The sequence below is a fragment of the Garra rufa genome, chromosome 14 (genome assembly GCF_049309525.1).
Source record: "Garra rufa chromosome 14, GarRuf1.0, whole genome shotgun sequence".
NCBI lineage: Eukaryota > Metazoa > Chordata > Actinopteri > Cypriniformes > Cyprinidae > Garra > Garra rufa.
In genome coordinates this window covers 29,001,322-29,025,143 of record NC_133374.1, presented here as the reverse complement: position 1 = coordinate 29,025,143, position 23,822 = coordinate 29,001,322, and the positions used below count along the sequence as shown (strand labels likewise).

The 23,822-nt window shown below is 40.8% G+C and overlaps 1 pseudogene; it reads left to right on the top strand.

Annotated features, from left to right (window-relative positions):
* The first annotated feature begins 7,314 nt into the window (after nt 1-7,314).
* On the top strand, nt 7,315-23,358 carry LOC141284369 (calcium-activated chloride channel regulator 1-like; annotated as a pseudogene).
* The last annotated feature ends 464 nt before the right edge of the window (nt 23,359-23,822 follow it).

The following is a 23,822-nucleotide window of genomic DNA, read 5'->3' as shown; positions in this document are numbered from 1 at the left end:
AAGAAATGATTTTGCTTTATTAATTACTGAGATGCTCCTTGATACTTTATTTTGAAGATATTTAATATGTGATTTTCAATTCATTTGGTCATCAATAGTGACTCCAAAGAATTTTATTTCAGATACTCTCTCAGTAACCACCCCGTCAATTGCTATATGTACCTTATCATTTCTATAATTTCCAAACAGCATAAATTTTGTCTTAGACAAGTTTAAAGACAATTTATTATAATCAAACCATGTTTTTAATTTTATCATTTCTTTCATAATGACCTCCTGCTGTTGCCTTAAATCATTTCCTGAACAAAAAATATAAGTGTCATCAGCGAATAGAACTAATTTCAGTATCATAGATGCCTTACACATTTCATTGATATATAAAATAAACAATTTTGGCCCCAGTACTGACCCCTGGGGGACCCCACAAGCAATGTCCAGACATGAAGAACAGCAATCCCCCAATTTCACAAACTGACGCATCATATTTAGATAACTCTTGATCCAATCTAGTACTACTCCCCTGATGCCATACGACCGTTCTAATTTAAGAATTAATAGATCATGGTCAATTGTATCAAATGTTTTTTTTTTAATCAATAAATAATCCCAGTGCAAAATGTTTCTTATCAATTGCATTTGTGATTTCCTCTACAGATTCAATTAATGCAAGAGATGTAGATCTATTTGAGCGAAAACCATATTGACTTTCAGCTAGTAGCTGGTACTTTTCTAAAAATACATCTAACCTGCTATTAAATAGTTTTTCTAGTATTTTTGAGAACTGTAGTAGTAAAGAGACTGGCCTATAGTTTGTGAAGTGGTGTTTGCTCCCGGTTTTAAACAGAGGTATAACTTTGGCTATTTTCATTGCATCTGGAAAGGTGCCAGTTTGAAAAGATAAATTACATATATAAGTTAGTGGTTTTAAAATTCCCATAATGACCTGTTTTATTAATGCCATATTAATTCCATTCAAATCAGTGGAGAATTTGTTTTTGCAACTGTTAACAATATCCAAGATTTCCATTTCTTCCACACCACACAAAAACATTGAGTTAGGAATTCTCTCCAACAACTCCTCCATTTCCCTCCCAGCTGCCCCAGGATCTGGGATTTTGTCAGCAAGACCAGGCCCCACACTGACAAAGAATTTGTTAAAGCTATTGGCAACATCTTCAGTATTATAGATTTCTTTACCATCATCAATAAAGTACTTGGGATAGTTGGTTGATGTATCACCATTTCTTATGTTCTGTTTAATGTTTTCCAAATTCCTTTAGTGTTATTTTTATTATCATTTAGTAATTTCTTATAATAATCCTTCTTATTTTTTCTTATAATACTAGTTAACTTATTCTTATAATTTTTATATCTGATTTCAGCTTCTTTTGTTTTCACTCTTACAAATTCTCTGTAAAGAGTGTTTTTCTTTTTACAGGCATTTTTTTAATCCCTTTGTGATCCATGGACAACCAGCATTATTTATTTTATTCGACTCTGTTGGACAATTCTTATCATACAATGCACTAAACATTTCTAGGAAGGTCTCATAAGCACTATTAATGTCCCCAATTTCATAAATTACATCCCAACTCTGCCCAAGCAAATCATGATTAAATGAACTGATAGATTCTTCTGACCTTATTCTTTTGTATTGAGTTTGCTTGGACCAGTCTGATCTTTTTATCAAGTAATTTCCACCAAATACCAGAAAGACTGGCAGGTGATCAGTAATATCTTTGATCAATAGCCCACTCACCGTTTTATTCTCAATATCATTAGTAAATAATATTGTTGATTAATGTAGCTGAGTGGGATGTAATTCGGCTGGGTCTTGTGATTTTCGGAAATAGGCTCAAACTATGCATTGTATCGATGAAATCATCAATAGCTTTAACTTTGCAGGGATTTAACAGGTCAATGTTGAAATCTCCACAAATAAAAACAGCTTTATTACTTTTATTTGAAAACATGCCCTCTATCCACTGTGTAAAATCATAAATGTTAGTACCTGGCACTCTATAAATACAACTTATAATGACATTTCTACTTTTTTCCATGCACAGTTCGATTGATAAGCATTCAAGTAAGTTGTCAACCACAGTTTTCATGTCATCTAGAACTTTGAATCTCAGAGTTTTATCCACATAAATCGCAACTCCTCCACTGCCCTTATTTTGCCTGTTTACAATAATAAGTTCATAACCATCCAGTTCAAAATCTGCCACAGTTTTGCTGTTAATCCAAGTCTCTGACATTGCAATGATGTTAAATGCATGTGAAAAAGTGTGCAAATAGTCTTTTATATCCTTGAAATTCATATTGAGACTTCTGCTATTGAAATGAATAATTGATAGATTACCCTTATTGACAATATTCTGATTGAACTGTTCATCAGTGTAATAGTGACAGTTTTCATTTATATCAAGGAGGAAATTATTATCCGGATCTACATCATGTTCCAAGTCTTGTGGCTGATACTCAGTGTATTGAGAAACTTTCAACTGTACATGATCATAATCATTTATCAATTGGATTGTGTGGCAAGTGACATCAGAAGCCTGTCTTAGGCCTGTGTCAGTGTGTGTCACGGGCATGGAATTACCTTTGTTCATCATACTTGTTCAGCTCCTCTATGTTTTTAATCACCATTACTTTGGCATTCTCCAGAGTACCGTTGAGCTTGATGAACACTTTGCAATTCGCTGTCCAGGTATTTTGTATTTTCTTCTCTCTTCTTAACTGACATGCTTTCCAGGCGATATCTGCATTTCGTTTAGTCAAATGATCGTTCATGTATACGTTCGTTCCTTTGAGCTTTCTTCCTTGTTTTAGCAATGCGATCTTGTGCTTTCTGTTAACAAATCTCAGGATTACGCTTGTTTTATCAGTAGTATTCACACTCGTTTTGTTGATAGTTCCTTTCTTGGACAAAGGGTGACAAACCTCGATGTGTTTAAAATCCAGTTGTATTCCCTTGGACTGCATGAAGGTTACAACCTGTTGCTCCGTGGAAGTAACAACCAACTCCACCGAGGCAGCATCCTGGCTCTCGTCTGGACTCACGGCTCTTGCATTTGACCGCGGTTTGATATTCAGTCCAGATATTATCACTTCATTGATCTGAGTGTACTGCTCTAGATCCTCGACTCTGTTCTCCAGGGCTGCGATCTTCTCGTCTTTCATTATCATTTCTTCCTTCAACTCTTCGAGTTTCCCGAAAAGTTCCAGGATCTTTGCCTGTTGCTCCTTGATAGCGACAACTTCTATGGTCAACTTGTCTAGTGACTGTTTGATTTCGGCATTAGTCAGCATCTCGCGTGTGGTTTGATTCAATTTTGAGCTCTGAATGAATGTAAACAGTAAAGGAATTGTGGTCTTAAATTACCCATAACATCACATGAAAACTTGCATAATCACTCATGAGACAAGCCACATTTACTCAACACACTCAAGTCTGTGTGAAACATGACCATTCTGTGAAACATGACCATTCAGTCATAATGACAGTGACATAAGTTGAAAAAAACAGCAGTTGATAACTCTTCAACATGATGCCCCATTACACTGTAATAATGAGTTTACTCATTTGTTATATTGATATTATTGAGCCCATTCCAGTAAAGGACGTGCCATCTGTAATCATGCCTATTAAAGGGGTCATAGGATGCCCATTTTCCACAAGTTAATATGATGCTTTAGGGTCCTAATGAAAAGTTTGTAATATTCTTTGATTAAAAATTCTCTTATCAGTACCTGGCCCTTTAACCCTTTCACACATGAGTTTAAAATATTCTATCTGACCCCAAAGAGTGAGTTTTTTTAGGCGACCATTATTTTAGAATGTTTCACCTTACTGTTTCCGTCAGGGTAGCGTACTGAGACAGATACGAACGCGATGTGTTTACTGAGGTATAGAGATGAACGCGATGCGTTTACTGAGGTATAGAGACGAACTCCAAGTGTTTACTGGTATAGAGACGAACGCGATGTGTTTACTGAGGTATAGAGACGAACTCCAAGTGCTTACTGGTATAGAGATGAACGCGATGTGTTTACTGAGGTATAGAGATGAACGCGATGTGTTTACTGAGGTATAGAGACGAACTCCAAGTGTTTACTGGTATAGAGACGAACGCGATGTGTTTACTGAGGTATAGAGATGAACGCGATGTGTTTACTGAGGTATAGAGACGAACTCCAACTGTTTACTGGTATAGAGATGAACGCGATGTGTTTACTGAGGTATAGAGATGAACTCCAAGTGTTTACTGAGGTATAGAGATGAACTCCAAGTGTTTACTGAGGTATAGAGACGAACTCCAAGTGTTTACTGGTATAGAGACGAACGCGATGTGTTTACTGAGGTATAGAGAAAAACGCGATGTGTTTACAGAGGTATAGAGACGAACTCCAACTGTTTACTGAGGTATAGAGACGAACTCCAAGTGCTTACTGGTATAGAGATGAACGCGATGTGTTTACTGAGGTATAGAGATGAATGCGATGTGTTTACTGAGGTATAGAGACGAACTCCAAGTGTTTACTGGTATAGAGACGAACGCGATGTGTTTACTGAGGTATAGCGATGAACTCCATGTGTTTACTGAGGTATAGAGACGAACGCGATGTGTTTACTGAGGTATAGAGATGAACTCCATGTGTTTACTGGTATAGAGACGAACGCGATGTGTTTACTGAGGTATAGAGATGAACTCCAAGTGTTTACTGAGGTATAGAGATGAACGCGATGTGTTTACTGAGGTATAGAGACGAACTCCAACTGTTTACTGGTATAGAGATGAATGCGATGTGTTTACTGAGGTATAGAGATGAACTCCAAGTGTTTACTGAGGTATAGAGATGAACTCCAAGTGTTTACTGAGGTATAGAGACGAACTCCAAGTGTTTACTGGTATAGAGATGAACGCGATGTGTTTACTGAGGTATAGAGATGAACGTGATGTGTTTACTGAGGTATAGAGACGAACGCGATGTGTTTACTGAGGTATAGAGATGAACTCCAAGTGTTTACTGAGGTATAGAGATGAACTCCAAGTGTTTACTGAGGTATAGAGACGAACTCCAAGTGTTTACTGGTATAGAGATGAACGCGATGTGTTTACTGAGGTATAGAGATGAACGTGATGTGTTTACTGAGGTATAGAGACGAACGCGATGTGTTTACTGAGGTATAGAGATGAACTCCAAGTGTTTACTGGTATAGAGACGAACTCGATGTGTTTACTGAGGTATAGAGATGAACGTGATGTGTTTACTGAGGTATAGAGACGAACTCCAACTGTTTACTGGTATAGAGACGAACGCGATGTGTTTACTGAGGTATAGAGATGAACTCCAAGTGTTTACTGGTATAGAGATGAACTCGATGTGTTTACTGAGGTATAGAGATGAACGTGATGTGTTTACTGAGGTATAGAGACGAACTCCAAGTGTTTACTGGTATAGAGACGAACGCGATGTGTTTACTGAGGTATAGAGATGAACTCCAAGTGTTTACTGAGGTATAGAGATGAACGCGATGTGTTTATTGAGGTATAGAGGTGAACGCGATGTGTTTACTGAGGTATAGAGATGAACGTGATGTGTTTACTGAGGTATAGAGACGAACTCCAAGTGTTTACTGGTATAGAGACGAACGCAATGTGTTTACTGAGGTATAGAGATGAACTCCAAGTGTTTACTGAGGTATAGAGATGAACGCGATGTGTTTACTGAGGTATAGAGGTGAACGCGATGTGTTTACTGAGGTATAGAGATGAACGTGATGTGTTTACTGAGGTATAGAGACGAACTCCAAGTGTTTACTGGTATAGAGACGAACGCAATGTGTTTACTGAGGTATAGAGATGAACTCCAAGTGTTAACTGAGGTATAGAGATGAACGTGATGTGTTTACTGAGGTATAGAGATGAACTCCAAGTGTTTACTGAGGTATAGAGATGAACGCAATGTGTTTACTGAGGTATAGAGATGAACTCCAAGTGTTAACTGAGGTATAGAGATGAACGTGATGTGTTTACTGAGGTATAGAGATGAACTCCAAGTGTTTACTGAGGTATAGAGATGAACTCCAAGTGTTTACTGAGGTATAGAGACGAACTCCAAGTGTTTACTGAGGTATAGAGATGAACTCCAAGTGTTTACTGAGGTATAGAGATGAACTCCAAGTGTTAACTGAGGTATAGAGATGAACTCCAAGTGTTTACTGAGGTATAGAGATGAACTCCAAGTGTTTACTGAGGTATAGAGACGAACACGATGTGTTTACTGAGGTATAGAGATGAACTCCAAGTGTTTACTGAGGTATAGAGACGAACGCGATGTGTTAATTGAGGTATAGCTGATTGAATGAGAGCAAAATGTGATCGGTTAACATAACTTACCCCGTCCTAATACTAACATACATAAATGTGAGTGTTATGGTCTTTACTCATATGCAGTTGCAGGCTGTAAACACTTTTGCAGGTATTGCATTAACGTTACCATTCTTAATGCAGTTATAACAAAACTATTTAAAGTAATTGTACATGACATCTTAATCATTAACAGACACAGTTTTAAACCATCTAGCGTTACAAAGCTAAGCTTAATATAGTTTTACTACAACGTACACAGTTTGTAAATAGACAATTACCTTAATGCATTGTTCATTATAAACGTGCGATTATGAATTATATTGAGATGGATGTACATAGAGAAGACGACATAACTATGTTCTCAGAGCGTGTAAGTTCCACTTTAGCCACATTCATCATGAAACGCGCTAACATTAGCACATTATTTAATAGGTGATTAGATTCATATAAAAAGAAATTATACTCACTTCTTCTGGTGGAGATGAAGCAAGAACACGAATAGTAACAGACCCATTTTTCAGCAGCAGCTTCGAAAAAAACTGCTTTATACTGACCCTCGTTTTTAAAGCAGTATGGTGAGAAATGATTTGCGTAAACATGAACCCATTTAGGTAGATCGGCGGCCACATTCCCTCAGTGTCTTCAGTTTACTTCTCACTCTGGGCAGATCTATGCTAAAACACCACTGTTTATCAACTATCGCAGGAGCGGCCTCTGTCGGTGTTACTCCACAACGACAGGCATCTGAGAACGGCCTGATATGAGAAGAGGCAAATTATTTTACTTAATAAAAAGAAATTAAAACTACTGGGTGGATCTTTGTCATTCACACTCTCTCAACACACATTTCAGTTCAAACAGCTTAAATTAATTTTTGACTTGACAGTGTTAAAAACAGGGTTTGATTGTTGCTGTTCATTTAAACTTCACAGCTATGGACTCAAGAATGGTGTTTGTCTTATTGTGGATGTTGCTGTCGTCCACCTCCACTGGAATCAAACTAGATGGAAATGGTTATGTTGACATCATAATTGCAATCAGTTCAAAAGTAACACAAGATGACAGACTTATTGATAAAATCAAGGTAAATATGCTTTTTTTGTGCATCGATAGTTTTGATGGATTTAGAAGATTTTGCTGTTAAAATTGAAAAAGGATTAACTAATTGAAAAATACAAATTTAATAAATACACTCATTTAGAGATTTTTTTCTTTTCACCTTTGTATTGACAGGAAATGGTCACAGAGGGGTCCTTTTATCTTTATGAAGCATTAGATAAAAAGGTCTATTTCAAAGAAGCTACAATACTAGTCCCACCTCACTGGAACACCACAAATGTTACCAAAGCAGGAACAGAGTCGTTTAATAAAGTACTGAGCATGATGGCATTTAAACTTGTAAAATATTAATTACCATTCATTTCAATCGCATATGATGTTTCTGACACTATTTCTATTGTCAAACACAGGCTAAAATAAGAATTGATAATCCTGCACAAGGGGATGAACCCTACACTAAACAGTATGATAAATGTGGAGAGGAGGGAGAGTACATTCATTTCACCCCAAACTACCCTAAAAGAGGTGAATATTGATTAACTTCCTTCAACATTTATGAATTTATCATAAAATAATAAGATATTTAATTGGTCTATTAATCCAAGACCTGCTTGTTTTATTAACAGTTTGATTGTTTATTTTGCAAGAAAAGTTTTTGTGCATGAGTGGGCTCATCTGAGATGGGGCGTGTATGATGACACCAATGACAGAAAACCATTCTACCTCTCTAGGTTATAAACGCTTAATAAAAAAAAAATGGTAACACTTTATAACAACTACACACTATGAAGCATTACTTAAACGTTAGTAAATAGTCAATTCATCATTTATAAAGCATTATCCCCACATTAATAGAGGGTAGTAAGCAGTTTTTAAATACAGCTATAAATGTTTTGTTCTTGATTTATAAGCATATCTATAATGTTATTAATAATTGTGTTTTTATAATGTATTAATGATCAATTAATTATTTCTAAATTAAATATTAGATTAACAGACCAGTTATTTAGGAGTTGTCAGAGGTTCATAAGATCATTTAGAAAGTGTAACTAAATGATTAATATATTTTAAATGTACATTTATGCATATTATTTATACATACAATAGTTACTCAGTGTGTAATAAATGCTTTATTAACACATATTCTTTAAACAAAATAGAAACAAACAGCAGAGTGATACAGAATATGTATTCTAAGATGCGAAAAACAAAACTGTACAACTGTGCACTTGTTGTAAAATGAAAAATAAACCTCTGCAATGTGATAGAAAATTAAAAATTCCTCTACACCTCCAGAAAACATAACTTAGCAGTAACATGAACCAAAGTTTCTGAAAGCTGATATAAAGATTTTTATTTTTTATTGTTGAATATATAGCATTTGATTGTCTGTTTCAGCTAATGAGTTTGAAATGTAAAATTTATTTGTAATTTACCACGCTTCAGCACATCTTTGTGACTCACTGTTTGCACTAAATTTTCACTCAGCAGTGAAACAGAAACAAGAAAACCTTCTTACTACAGCAAAATATCTTGCTAATTTTCTTTATTTTGTTGTTGTTGCTTATTTTGTTGATGTATATTTGTTTTGTTGCTTTTTTATTTTTGTATATTTTGTTGCAGTGGATTATTTTTTAATTTTATAAAAAGTGTACAGTTCCCTTCCGGGAACTCAACACTGCGTCCTGAAACGCTTTGGGGAACACCATTCACTCAAAAAAGTCAACTAGCCACTTGTTTGATTTGCAAAATACAAATATGTCTGATTAATACGATTATAACGAGTTTACTTCTGTTAAATGATTGATTCTTGTTAGTTGTAACTAAATTAAGAAAAAATCAAATGAATTAGATCAGCACTTGTTGATTCAATGAGCCCGAGTCGCTTCATATCAACAACTCTCTCTGGTGAGTTACTGCGCATGCTCAGCACTGAGACGGAATCACGTGGGTACAGACGGCTGAAGAAGAGGAGTTGTGTGAGCGCCAGCGGTTTGAACTGCTGTGTTTAAACGTTCTTCATCCTTGATATTGAGGGTAAGTACTTTATTTATATAATGTACCAGTTTGCAGTTAGTAACATGGGATAATAAGTAATTACACACTGTAGCGATGTTTCAAAGTAGGCTTATGTAAATTCTGTTGTTTTTGTCGATACAAGTTTAACCTTAACGTTAATATATCCGTTACAATTTGTGCATTTCTGTCACAATTCAATGCTAACCACGCCTAACTATTAACTACATAACCTACGTTAAACCTGAAGTCTACCCCAACATTGGGAGAGGAAAACTGGAGGAAAGAATGCACAGTCGAACACACCATGCACTCGTTTTTCTGTGTGTAAATTAATGTAGTTAGCTAATGCTATTTATACGCTTTACTTTTACGTAAATTGTCCTATGTTGAATCAGTGTGCACTTCTCATCGCTCTTTTCAGTCTAGCTAACGTTTATAGAGCTTTTTTGTTTGTTTTTCTTGAGTTCCGAAATGTTACATATTGCTACCCAGTTTATTGAATACAGTTGGCAAAAAATGTCAAGTAAAATCTATAATGCAGTCGACCATATATATTAAATGTCCTAACAAATTGCAGTTAAAGTTATGATTGAATAGATATGCATGGTTTTATTCGGGAAATATAGTATATAACTTTTATACACTTTGTTTGTTTTGTTTTTCACAGCAAAAAAAAAAAAAAAAAAAAACATCACAATGTATAGCTGTCCCCATGCTCTTCTGGTGTGAACCTCACCTTTATTACATCGTAAGTAGTTTTTTTAACACTCACATACACTAATGTATAACTAACTATACTTGAATACTGAACTTTTCTTTTCTTTCTCTTTCAGTGACATGTATGTGGCAGTGCAGGAAGTGTTGCAAAGGAGAGTTGCAAGTACAAATTACTTAAGTATTATAAACTAAACATTGCTTTGGAAGCGGCAGTCATTATGTTTGTGTACAGTAGCCAACATTTGAAGTGGATTAAAACCTTTAATAAAATTTGGGTCACACTTTATATTAGGTATATACTATACTTGCAGCATAAAATAAGTACAATGTACTTATTGTGGTCATATTGTATTGCAAAACACTTGCTTGTATTAAGGTGGGATATGGGTAAGGTTAGGGGCAGGTTTGGTGTTAAGGTTGGGTTTTTGACCTAAGGACAACTTTGATTAACTTTTTTGTTGACTACTATATATTTAAATTATGCATGCACATTGAAGACATGGGCAGGACTTAAAACCCATGTGTATAGAGTTCACCCGTTACATTCTACACAGACAGTAACACGTTCAGTACTCTTAAGCTGTGCCGCCGCTGAAGTTGATGTAATCTTGTCTCCACCCTACAGGATGACACTGTACATACCATACCAGAGAAGCCTGTGTCATCAAGTCTCTGTGCATCTACTTGAATGAAGACCCTGAAAAACTAGTCAAGGCGTATTTGGTGAGTTGATGAGAAAATAATTTCAAATGCCATTCTGTACCTGGGTCATGTTTTTCCCTGTTTGCTACAACAAAAATGTGACATGAGAGAACACTTAACTTTGTCAAATAATTGACCTGGACAAATTGTTCATTAATAGGAAACTACTGGTACACTTAGACAAAGTTCTTATGTGTGTTGGTTGATGTACTAAACCAATACATTTTTTATTCATAATGGTTGATCTCTCTTGGGGCCTAATTTACAAAACTTTGTATAAAGCCCTACTAAAGATTTGAATTGATCTGAAATAATAATAAGAAATAAATTAAACAGCATCAGAAAACTATACTTGCATGCTATTTTTTTATTGGAGTGCTTTATATTCTATGGTGGTTATAATGTTTCAGCCGCCTCATTAATTTTAAATATGGTTGCCAGATAAATTATAACTTTATATATATATATATATATATATATATATATATATATATATATATATATATATATATATAATGCACTGCAATAACACAACATCACCCACTGTGACCTCAATAATAAACAGAGAAAAATTATCACTTTTCTGACAGTTTCAACTTAAAAACTGCGAAATTATAACTTCTGATTCACATCAGAGCTCCTGTATTGGATTTAAGTTTACTTTACAGGTGTACATAATAAAGTGGCCAATAAGTGTATAAGCAATTCTTGTAATAATTATTTTTGTTTGTGATCTTTTATGTGTTTTGCCCCACAGGATTCAGACATCGAGTCAAAATGTACCATGGAGCAAACTGTGGCGGGAGTGTATGTCATACTGAAGGAGGGAACGCTTTCTAACAATGACCCACAGGATATTGGTGTCCTAACTGAAGGTGTGGAGGTCAGGCTTGAGCTGTTATATGGACTGATATGCTGTTTGAATCCTGTTTCACAAACACTCAAATGGATTGGAGACTTAAAGTGAAGAAAGCAGTTTAAACGTATTTGTATGTGTATGTTAAAACTGAATGAAAAAATAAAAGTTTAATTGTTTGCATGTTGTATGTGTTTTTTCTATAGATGTAATGTTTTGGTTCTTAGTTCTTTCACCTAAAACAAATCTAATTGAAACAACAAGATGGGTATTCATTAAAGTACCAAAACTATACATGAACAAGACATTAACTAATAGATGTAACAAGGCAGAATTTTGTTGAATTGAAGTGCTTTTACTGACATATTTGACTAACACGATTCAAACATTTTGATTCAATTAGTTGGAAAGAAGCTACACTGACATGTTAAAACAATGTTAAGTCTACAAGTTTAAATCACATTCATATAACATATTCAAACCTTTTCAAGTTTATTAGATTGGTTTAGATGCATAATGGGTGCTACGATTAAATCATGTTCATTGAACAATTTATTTTTTTGAGTGTTGGCGGGCCGCACTCTGAGTCATAGTCCAACGTCCAATGAGAAACGGGAGTGACGTCACAGGCGCGGTGACGTCAGCGACCAGGAAGTATAAAAGCACGTGCGTTTGAAGCCGGCGTCAGCTTTTGTCATTCAGCGAGAGCGCTCTGTGTCTTTGTCTGTCCATTCATACTGCTGTTTTTTCGTGCCAGTTTGCACATCTTTTATTTGAGCAGTATGCCTAAGGGGGGAAAAAGAGCTTTTAAAAGAGAAAGGAAAGCGGTTGAGCAGCCCCATAGAAAGTGTGTCCCTCCCTGCCAACGTTTCATTGTTGGTGGGGATACACACGATCTATGTGTGGTCTGCTTGGGAGCGGAGCATGCTAGGTCAGCCCTTGAGGGGGTTGGCTGCCCGCAGTGCGAGCGTATGCCGCTGCGGTTGCTCCGTTCCCGGAAAGCCCTCTTTGAGGAGGGGGCTTTCACCAGCGTTCCCCGCGGGTCTGGCCCCGCTTCCGCTGAGGCGGAGCGGCAGCTGCACTCGTGGGGTTCGCAGTTAGATCTGCTGGAGGGAGTTGAGACGGGTGATCCCCTATCTCTCTCCTCACCCAGCGGATCGTTTGACCTCCTCTTGGATGAGGAAGCCCGCACTGCGGTTCCTTCCCTCCAAGAGGAGGAGTCAACGCTTCATTTGTCTTCCTCCGAGGAGGTTGACATTGAAAGCGTTGACACAACCCCACAACCGCCCCCCCCCCCACCCCCCCGTTCACCCCAGTATGAGGAGCTTGTGGAGGTGCTGACCAACGCGGTGGCCAAACTCAACATCAGTTGGCCACCTGCTCAAGAGCCAGAGCCGCAGGGAAGCAGGCTCGACGAGCGCTTCCTGCGTGCAAAAGCAGCACCTCCCAAACGGAGCCTTCCGTTTTTCCCCGATCTCCATAAAGAGATCGCGAGATCGTGGGAAAAACCGTATTCCTCTCGTCTCTTTTCCCCTGCCTCTGATTACTACGGTAATGTGGGGGGGATGGAGGAATGCGGCTATAGGGCGATGCCACAGGTCGAGCAGACACTAGCAAGCTATCTGTCTCCCGGCCTGGCATCGTCCCTGAAGGCTCCGTCCTTGCCCACCAAGCCATTAAAAGTGACATCAGGCTTGATGGGCAAGGCATATGCGGCAGCAGGTCAGGCCGGTGCGTGTCTGCACACGATGTCTGTGTTGCAGGCATATCAGGCCGACCTGCTGAAGGAGTTCAGCGATGGCGAGGAAGTGAGCATGACAGAGATGCGCAGGACCGCAGATCTGGCGCTCCGTGCCACCAAGGAGACCGCCCGTGCTATTGGGCGGTCTATGGCAGCCTTGGTGGCCACGGAGAGGCATCTCTGGCTGACCTTGTCCGACATGAAAGAGAAGGACAGGGTCACACTCCTGGACGCCCCCCTGCATCCCATCGGCCTCTTCGGTGACTCTGTTGACACAGTTGTCAACAGGCACCAGGAGGCCCGCAGGCAGGCAGCGGCATTCCAGCGGTACCTTCCTCGCCGCGCTTACTCCTCTGGGGCTGCTGGACGGGAGCAGCCCCAGCCGCAATCCAGCTCCTCATACCGGGAGACCCAGAAAAGGAGTGTTGCTACCCGTACCCCTCCGGCGAGGCCTAGAGGGCGGGCTCAGCAACACTCCAAGCCGGGGTCCTCTAAGGCGAGGCCGGACCTGCGGGTCGTCCTCCAGTCTAAGAGGGCCTCGGCTAAACGGCCCTGATGGTAGTGGCCCAGGGCCAATGAGGGCAGCCCCTCTCGAAGGGTTAGGTGCCTCACCGCCTCTGAGGAGTACGGTGACCACCTCTCTTCGGGGCCCTCAGGAGATTCGTCAGCTAACCCTGCCGGTGTTACAGGGCGCGGCAGTCTCCCGCGAACATCATTCTCTGGTCTCTCCGCCCGGAAACATAGCGGAATCAGAGAGTTTGCCACCCCTACTGGGGTCTCTAGAGCGCTTACTTCAGGTGCATCCTGCCAGTTCGCTGTTACAGGTCACCGAGTTAGCTCCTCAAATAAATCCAGAAATCAGTCTCGAGAGGCTGGTTCCCTTAGTAGAATTTCTGGCAGCGTGGAAGCTACTGCCAAATATTTCTACGTGGGTCCTGCATACTGTAGAGAAAGGCTATTGCATTCAATTCGGCGCCAAGCCGCCACCTTTCAGCGGGGTATTTCCTACTCTGGTAGGCCCCGAGCAGGCTCTGGTACTGGAACAGGAAGTAAATACTCTCCTGAGGAATGAGGCCATCGAGGTGGTCCCTCCTCAACACAGAGAATCCGGGTTCTACAGCCGGTACTTCATTGTTCCCAAGAAGGATGGGGGGCTGCGGCCCATTCTAGATCTCAGACAGCTAAACCTCTCAGTCAGAAAACTGAAGTTCAAAATGTTGACTGTCAGACAAGTCGTGTCTCAAATCAGGTCCGAGGACTGGTTTGTCACGATAGATCTGAAAGACGCGTACTTTCACGTCTCCATCCTTCCTCAACACCGGAAGTTTCTCAGGTTCGCTTTCAGGGGCAAAGCTTACCAATACAGAGTTCTTCCGTTCGGCCTAGCGCTCTCACCCCGAACTTTCACGAAGTGTGTGGATGCTGCTCTGGCTCCACTGCGACTCCAGGGCATCCGCATACTCAACTACATAGACGACTGGCTCATCCTAGCCAGTTCAGAACAGTTAGCGGCTCAACATCGAGATGTTGTTCTTGCTCACATGAAAAAGCTGGGGTTGAGGCTCAACGCCAAGAAAAGTGTGCTTGCTCCAGTACAGAGAACCACTTATCTAGGTGTAGTCTGGGATTCAACCACGATGCAGGCACGAATGTCACCTGCTCGGATCGAGTCGATCCTTACTGCAGCAAATGCGGTCAAGCTAGGCCTGCTACTCACTGTCAAACAGTTCCAAGTACTGTTAGGTCTTATGGCAGCTGCATCCAACGTGATACCCCTTGGACTGCTGTACAAGAGACCGCTACAGTGGTGGCTCAAAACCAAAGGGTTTTCCCCGAGGGGGAACCCATTCCGCAAGATAAAGGTCACGCGGCGCTGCCTACGTGCCTTAGTCATGTGGAAGAAGCCCTGGTTCCTATCTCAAGGTCCAGTGCTGGGAGCTCCTTGCCGCCGCGTCACGCTAGCGACAGATGCATCCCTCACCGGGTGGGGAGCGGTCATGAGTGGCCGCTCCGCCCGTGGTCTGTGGAACGACCATCATCACTCTTGGCACATAAATTGCCTAGAAATGCTGGCTGTGTTCCGGGCTCTGAAGCATTTCCTTTCAGACCTAAGAAACCGTCACGTGCTGGTCCGCACGGACAACACTGCGGTAGTCTATTACATAAACCACCAGGGAGGTCTGCGTTCACGCCCCTTATGCAAGCTGGCGTACCAGATCATCATGTGGTCTCAAGGGAAGCTTCTCTCATTGAGAGCAGTTCACATTCCTAGACGCCTCAATGTGGGAGCAGACGTCCTGTCGAGGCAGGGGCCGAGGCCCGGGGAATGGATGCTTCACCCAGAGGTGGTGAAGCAAGTCTGGAGAGTGTTCGGTCAAGCCCAAGTGGACCTCTTTGCGACTCAGGAGACATCGCAATGTCCCCTTTGGTACTCTCTAGTTCCTCCAGCTCCTCTTGGACTGGATGCCATGGTACAGACGTGGCCGAGGCTTCGTCTGTACGCTTTTCCCCCGATCGCTCTGCTCCCGGGAGTTCTGGAAAGAGTGCGCCGGTACGGAGTCCGGCTGCTGCTAGTAGCCCCGTACTGGCCGGCCCGAGTATGGTTCTCGGATATAATCGCCCTCCTCGACGGCTCTCCATGGGAGATTCCTGTCAGGAGGGACCTTCTTTCTCAGGCTGGGGGCGCAATTTGCCACCCCCACCCAGAGAAGTGGAAGTTATGGGTGTGGCCACAACTCATAGAAGCTGGTCTCTCAACTGAGGTTGTCGAGACCATCCTTCAATCCAGAGCTCCCTCTACGAGGAAACTTTATGGCCTAAAGTGGAACCTGTTTGCTTCATGGTGTCATGAACGCCGTCTAGACCCAGTCCACTGCCCGGTTGGTACAGTGCTGGAGTTCCTGCAAACTCGTTTGTCCGCTGGGTTAGCTCACTCCACCTTGAAGGTGTACTTGGCGGCTATATCGGCTTACCACGCCCTTCATGGCGGCCTTTCAGTGGGCAAAAACCCCCTGGTCTCACGTTTCCTCCACAGTGCACTCAGGCTGAGGCCTCGTGCGAGACCGAGAGTCCCTACATGGGACTTAGCTGTGGTGTTGGAGGCGCTGTGTAAGCCTCTCTTCGAGCCTCTGGAGGAGGCCTCCGATCGGATGCTTACCTTAAAGACAGCACTGCTGCTAGCGCTAACATCTCTCAAGAGAGTCGGGGACCTGCAGGCCCTTTCGGTGGCCCCTTCTTACATTGACTTTGCCCCAGGGTTGGCCAAAGCATTCCTTTACCCAAGAGCTGGGTACGTACCCAAGGTCCCATCAGCAACACCACAGCCAATAACACTCCAAGCATTTTATCCTCCTCCATTCGTGGAGCACGACCAGAGGAAGTATAACTTAATGTGTCCAGTTAGAGCACTAGACACTTACGTCCACAGAGCTGCCCTGTGGCGTAAATCAGAGCAACTCTTGGTTTGTTACGGCCCCCCTAAGAGGGGATGCCCGGCTTCCAAGCCTACTATCAGTAAATGGATCGTTGATGCCATCTCTACTGCATACGAGTCCTCTGGTCTCCCATCCCCGATGGGAGTCAAGGCTCACTCAACTCGAGGCGTTTCAGCCTCCAAAGCTCTGATGGCAGGTGTCCCTATTCAGGACATCTGCAGTGCGGTGGGTTGGTCCTCACCTCTAACGTTCGTTAGATTTTACGAACTCGACCTCAGAGCCACTCCCGGCTCAGTCATCCTTCAGCCCTAGCAAGCTAGGCCCAGAGGTCAAAAGGCGCATCCCTCAGTGTCAAACTGACTGAGGTAGATTACTCCTCCTGGTCTGGCAGGTCCCCAGACAGGAGATGGATCTCCACCATCTTGGCCTGGCACTTCCCAGGCAAGTGGTGTGTTATATCGCCTCGTGTGCCCGAGGGCCGAGGCCTGTATTCCTCTTGTCTGGTGGCTGATCACAGACAGAGATGTATTACCTCTCGCATCCTGGCAATTTCCCCAGGCGGAGCTATTCCAGTGCCCTGGCAAGATCACCAGGCACTCCTTATGTCCCTCTTGTACTGGCTGTAATGCAGACAACGGACTACCATTTCTCCTCGTGTGCCCGAGGGCCGAGGTTCATTTATCCCTCTTGTCTGGTGGCTGATCACAGACAGAGATGAATTCCAGTGTCCTGGCAAGTTCATCAGGCACTTCTTGTGTCCCTCTTGTACTGGCTGTAACGCAGACAAAGGACTACCATTTCTCCTCGAGTGCCTGATGGCCGAGGTTCATTTATCCCTCTTGTCTGGTGGTTGATCACAGACAGAGATGAATTCCAGTGTCCTGGCAAGATCACCAGGCACTTCTTGCGTCCCTCTTGTACTGGCTGTAATGCAGACAAAGGACCACTATTTCTCCTCGTGTGCCTAAGGGCCGAGGTTCATTTATCCCTCTTGTCTGGTGGCTGATCACAGACAGAGATGAATTCCAGTGTCCTGGCAAGTTTCACCAGGCACTTCTTGTGTCCCTCTTGTACTGGCTGTAACGCAGACAAAGGACCCCCATTTCTCCTCGAGTGCCTGAGGGCCGAGGCTCATATATCCCTCTTGTCTGGTGGTGGATCACAGACAGAGATGTATTACCACTCGTGTCCTGGCAAGATCACCAGGCGGAGTTACCACAGTGTCTCATCAGGTAAGTATTCTAGACACTGTTTCCTTCTCGGTCTTGCGAGACCAGACGAAGGACCACTTGACCTCGTGTGCTCGAGGGCCGAGGTACACTCCCTCTTGTCTGGTGGGCTCCACAGACAGAGATGTATTACCACTCATGTCCTGGCAGGTTCCCCAGGCTGAGGTTTGTTCCTGTGCTCTGGCAAGATTCACCAGACACAACTTTTTCCACCCTTGTCCTAGCAGACACTAGGCAGTGCTTTGGAAATTATGGGGGCGTTGATACCTCGTTCCCCAAAGCGTTTCAGGACGCAGTGTTGAGTTCTTGGAAGGGAACGTCTCGGGTTACGTATGTAACCCTGGTTCCCTGAGGGAACGAGACACTGCGTCTTGGACCATAATTCCCGCATCCCTGCTGCGCTCGCTTCATTCCTATGAGCTGACGCCGGCTTCAAACGCACGTGCTTTTATACTTCCTGGTCGCTGACGTCACCGCGCCTGTGACGTCACTCCCGTTTCTCATTGGACGTTGGACTATGACTCAGAGTGCGGCCCGCCAATGGCGTTCCCCAAAGCGTTTCAGGACGCAGTGTCTCGTTCCCTCAGGGAACCAGGGTTACATACGTAACCTGAGACGTTTTTTTGCATCATCATGTGTGTGTGTGTGTGTGTGTGTGTGTGTGTGGGTGTGGGTGGGTGGGTGAGAGTGTTCTGTATTACTCTTTGTTTATTTCCTTCATCTCTTTATAAGATAACCAAGCCTTTAAATCTCCTTTGTAAAAGCTTTACGAGGTATAAATAGTCTACACTTTAGATGAGCTCACAAAAACAGTTAACTGACGACCATTAAATGTTTTATAACTACCTGAATTAATCATAAATTACAGTAGGAAAAAAAGCATTTATTAACACACTATTGCTACGGTGTATTTCTAAATAATATGTATAAATGTATATTTAAATAGTTCATTAATCATTTACTTACACTTTCTAAATGATCTTATGAACCACTGATGACAACTAAATAACTTATTTGTAATTAATGTAACACTTAATTTAGAAATGATTAATTGATCATTAATAAAGTATGGAAATACAGTTATTAAACACTTTTATAGCTGCATTTAAAAACCGCATACTACTGTCTATTAATGTAGAGAAAATGATTTATAAATGATGAATTGACTATTTACTAATGCTTAACTAATGGTTCATAGTGTGTAGTTATTATAAAGTGTTACCGAAAAGTATATTTAAATGTCCTTTGAAATTGGAAGTACTATTGATACCTTGCTGATCTTTAGGTGTAGCAAAGACATTAAAGGTCAGTTTAATGAGGTTACTGCTGGAGGATCTCTTCAACAGTGCTGCATCGATCCACAAACTTCACTACCTACAGAGGTGTGCAAGTTTTTTTCCAAGCACAAATCAAAACACAAACAGCTCTTTAATGTTCATGCCAAGTACTGAGTTTACATGTTTCCAAACATTCCACAAATTTATGTTAGTAACTAGTAAATTAATTTATAACTTATATATTATTTTATATTTTATTTTATAATTTATAACCAAAGAGGTCACAGACTGTTTTCTTCTATGTGCAATGTAATTTAGATGTTAAGTCGCACAATTAATATCAATTTCATTTTTTTAACAGTCGCTTGATAAGTCATTTGCAAAATATAATGTTTGAATTGTTCATTTTAATCTTCCAGACCTTACTTAGAGATTAATCTCATAAAGTTTTAATCTTTTCTTGAGTGATTAGTGACATATCTGCAGTTAAGCAGGACATTTTGTTTTCAGGTGAGATTTTGACGTGAAAACGAGCACAATTATGAATGTAACATGCAAAATGAAAAATGTGGCAAAGCAACATGGACTGTAATATTCGAGGACTCTGTGGATAAAGACGCACTTCGGTCTCTGAAACCACTGGAGTCTTCTCCACTACCACCGTCTTTCAAAGTTGTGCAGCGAATGCAACGGGTTGTTTGCCTCATCCTTGATGTCTCAGGCAGCATGGCAGTATGCAATAACAGATACTAACTACATCTGAACACAAAATAAATATATAATTACAATAAATAATTTTGACACTGGAGGAAACCAGAGGTCTTTTTTTCACCTATTTTCCAGGGCCCTAGAATTCTTCAACAGCAGCAGGCTGCCACGCATTTCCTGCGGAACATCATTGAGGATCAAGCCAGTGTTGGAATTGTAACCTTCAGTACTGAGACTTCTATTCATTGACTACTATTGACAGCAACACTACAAGAGAGAATTTTATCAAATTGTTGCCAAAGGTAGCAAGTGGATCAACAAACATGTGCTTTGCCCTTAAAGAAGGCATACAGGTAATATATTAATTGTACTATGCATCTTGTATGTTTGTAAAGTATGAAATATATAGAGCCAGTGATCCATTTTTCTTTAAATCCATCAGGTACTTCAAAATGACAGGGATGTATCAGGAGATGAACTCATTTTTCTGACAGATGGTGAGGCGTCGGACAACATTGCTGGTTGTGCCCCATCCGCAATACAAAGCGGAGCCATTATACACACACTAGCTTTTGGTAAAAGCGCAGATCCTACAATGAAAAAAATGGCGGATGAAACTGGTAAGTGGTGTCAACACAATTAATAACTTTCTGCATCTGCCCCAGTGTATATCACATATTATAAGTGCCAGTTTATTTTCCAATGCAAAACTGTTTTATGTTGAAAATAGGGGGAATATTTAGGATAGCCAGTGACAGCATGACTTCCAACCAATTAATGGATGCGTTTGCTTCGCTTACATTATCAACTGGAGATTACACAAATGAACCAGTTCAGGTTTGTTAAGTGATTGATGCCCATGATACATGTTTTACTCTGTTTTACTCATGTTTTAGTATTTCATAGTTAATTTTTTTTATCACTCCTTTAGCTAGAGAGTGCTGGAGCAAGAACATCTGATTGGTTCAATGGGACAGTATCAGTGGATCAGACTGTTGGGAACAAAACCAGCTTTGTAATAATTTATGAAAAACAATTTCCTAGCGTTTACTTTCAGTCACCAAGGGGCTTAGTCTACGAAAATATTAGACATGAAAGATCGCTGAAAACAGTCACTTTCAACATTCCAGGAACTGCAGAGGTACGATAACCTTTAACAATCATTTTTATGTTTTTATAGTTTATAGTTTGGACAAATGCAAATAAGATCGTATAAAAATGAGATCTGATGTATAAGTTTATTTACATCATGTAAATAACATTTACATCAGACATGTAAATAAACTTATACATCAGATCTCATTTTTATACGATCTTATTTGCATTTGTCCAAATTTAAATAAGAGTAGATACTCATCAGACATGCATTTAAATAATGTTTTCATCACATTGCATTTCCATATCAATATCTGCCTAATATAAGTGTATTCTCTGGGCACCGCTTTGTCCATTGTGCGTTTTTTGTGCGCTTTGTCCATGTGGTGCGCTGGATATTTAGCTTTGCGAGTTCAGCAACGATGTATTTTATCACGTCTTCGTTTCTGCAGACGCCGTCAAACTGGCGTTGTATATTGTCCTCGGCCCAAATGCTAAGAAGAACCCTGTATTAGTAACTCAGCGAAATGCGCATCTTACCGCAGACACACTCCGCCTTTCACTTTGACCACGCCTCAAGCCCCAGCCGGCCCGCTTTGGCCCATGGTTTTCGTCGGGCCGAAAAACCCGGGCCATTGGCCCTGAGGAAGCACCGAAGAGGCACGATCAGGCCCCGGAAGTGACAGTGGAAACGCGACTGGCCCTGGCACGCACTAGCACGCCCGCTTTTGGCCCGACAATGGAAACGCGGCTATTGTGTTTTATCTGTTTTAAGTATGGTACTGTGCTGCTCTTCACAAGTATAAAGTGCATGAGACACAAAAGTCATAATGCACAATAATAACGCACATCTTATATAATCAAATTACATTTATTTTCATAATAATCAATGCAACAGACATGTATCACTTAGCTTGTTGCTTTCAAATATGACAATTTATATGAATTGGAATTAATTATATACACAGGTATATTATGCCAACATGTAGTCATTTATAATTATCAACACACCTCAAATTTTCCATGATTTCGCACAGTGTCCCAAAACATGAAGTGAACTATGACAGAACTATGACGTTCAGTGAATAGGGAGTAGTGAACTGTGTAGGGAACCTGTCATTTGTAATGCAGCTTGTGAGATGTGTTCCTTAAGGAATCAGCGTTTTGAACAAATCAGTTACTCCCTCATAGAGACACTTGTATCAACAACAGAAAGTGTCGCTGAATTAATGCACAAACTGGGACTAAATGTTTTATCAATGACAATATAATTAGCCATAAAACTGTTTGGAAAAAACAGTTCAGACAGAATTAAGTGGATTCAAGTGGTTCTCAAACATTTCTTTAACCAATTCATGGAAACGTACTCAAGTGGTCCCTCTAATTTCAGGTGTAGTGGAGCTGAACCCTCCGAAGCCTCCAGTTTCTGAGGAACCACTTGAGGTTGGAAGTTTCACCAGAACAGCCACCAGAGAGAGTTTTGTGGTGATTCTTTCAGGCACAACTCCTCCAAATTTCCCTCCTAACAGAAACACAGATCTGAGTGCTGAGATCCAGGAGGACACTGTGCTTCTCAGCTGGACAGCTCCTGGTGAAGACCTCGATGAAGGGAAAGGTAGCGCATACAATCACTATAACCGTATTTAAAATACAAGTTTTTCATTTCTTTAAAATACTAATTGACCAAACAGAAGCATAACAATGAAACTGTTATTTTCTTGCATGGCACATTTCTTTTCCTTTAAGTGAAATCCTACGAGATCAGGTGGAGCTTTGACCTTCAGGTTCTTCAAAACAACTTTAGCAATGGTTATGCAGTCAATACAGCTGCTATCTCACCTCAGGATGCTGGATCAGTTGAACAGCATTTATTCAGTCTCAGTTCCCCAATCCAAAATGGCACCACACTCTTCTTTGTGGTTCAGTCACAGGATGAACAAAAGGCAAAATCTGAAACCTCCAACATTGCTCAAGCTTCAAAGATCCTCCTTGCTCCAAACCCCCAAGCGATATCAAACCCAGGCATGAATTGGAAAGTTCTAGTAATTTCTGTGTGTGTGATAACTATTGTCACATGCATTATTCTTGCTGTAATCAGGTGGGCGGTGAAACGCAGGAATCTGATGCAAACATGCCCTTAATCAATCCTTATACCTATTTTGAGCATAACTACGTACATCCAACAGCTTTAAAACATGAATAAAATGAATAAAAACATATAGACATATAAAAAAATATATACACATTTAAAACACTGTTAAGTTTTTTTTTTTTTTTTTTTGATTTTCAGATAAATTCATTTTGGTTTGTAATATATAAATTACCAAATATTGTAAAAATGTAATAATTAAATAATACTAATAAATAAAACTGTCATTAAGCTGTTTGTATTGATGGAGTTTGTTGTTGTAGCTACATAAACAAAAGGGACGGATCAGCAGCTCAACATTATGCATCCCTTATTTTTAATTCTTTAATGAAATTTACATGATGATGAAAACATATAGAACAGACCATTGTTTGCATGTGTTTTAATTTCTAAGATGAATGGCAAGATAACTATTAGAGTGCAGTGTTTGTTTAGATTATAAAATACTGCATTGCT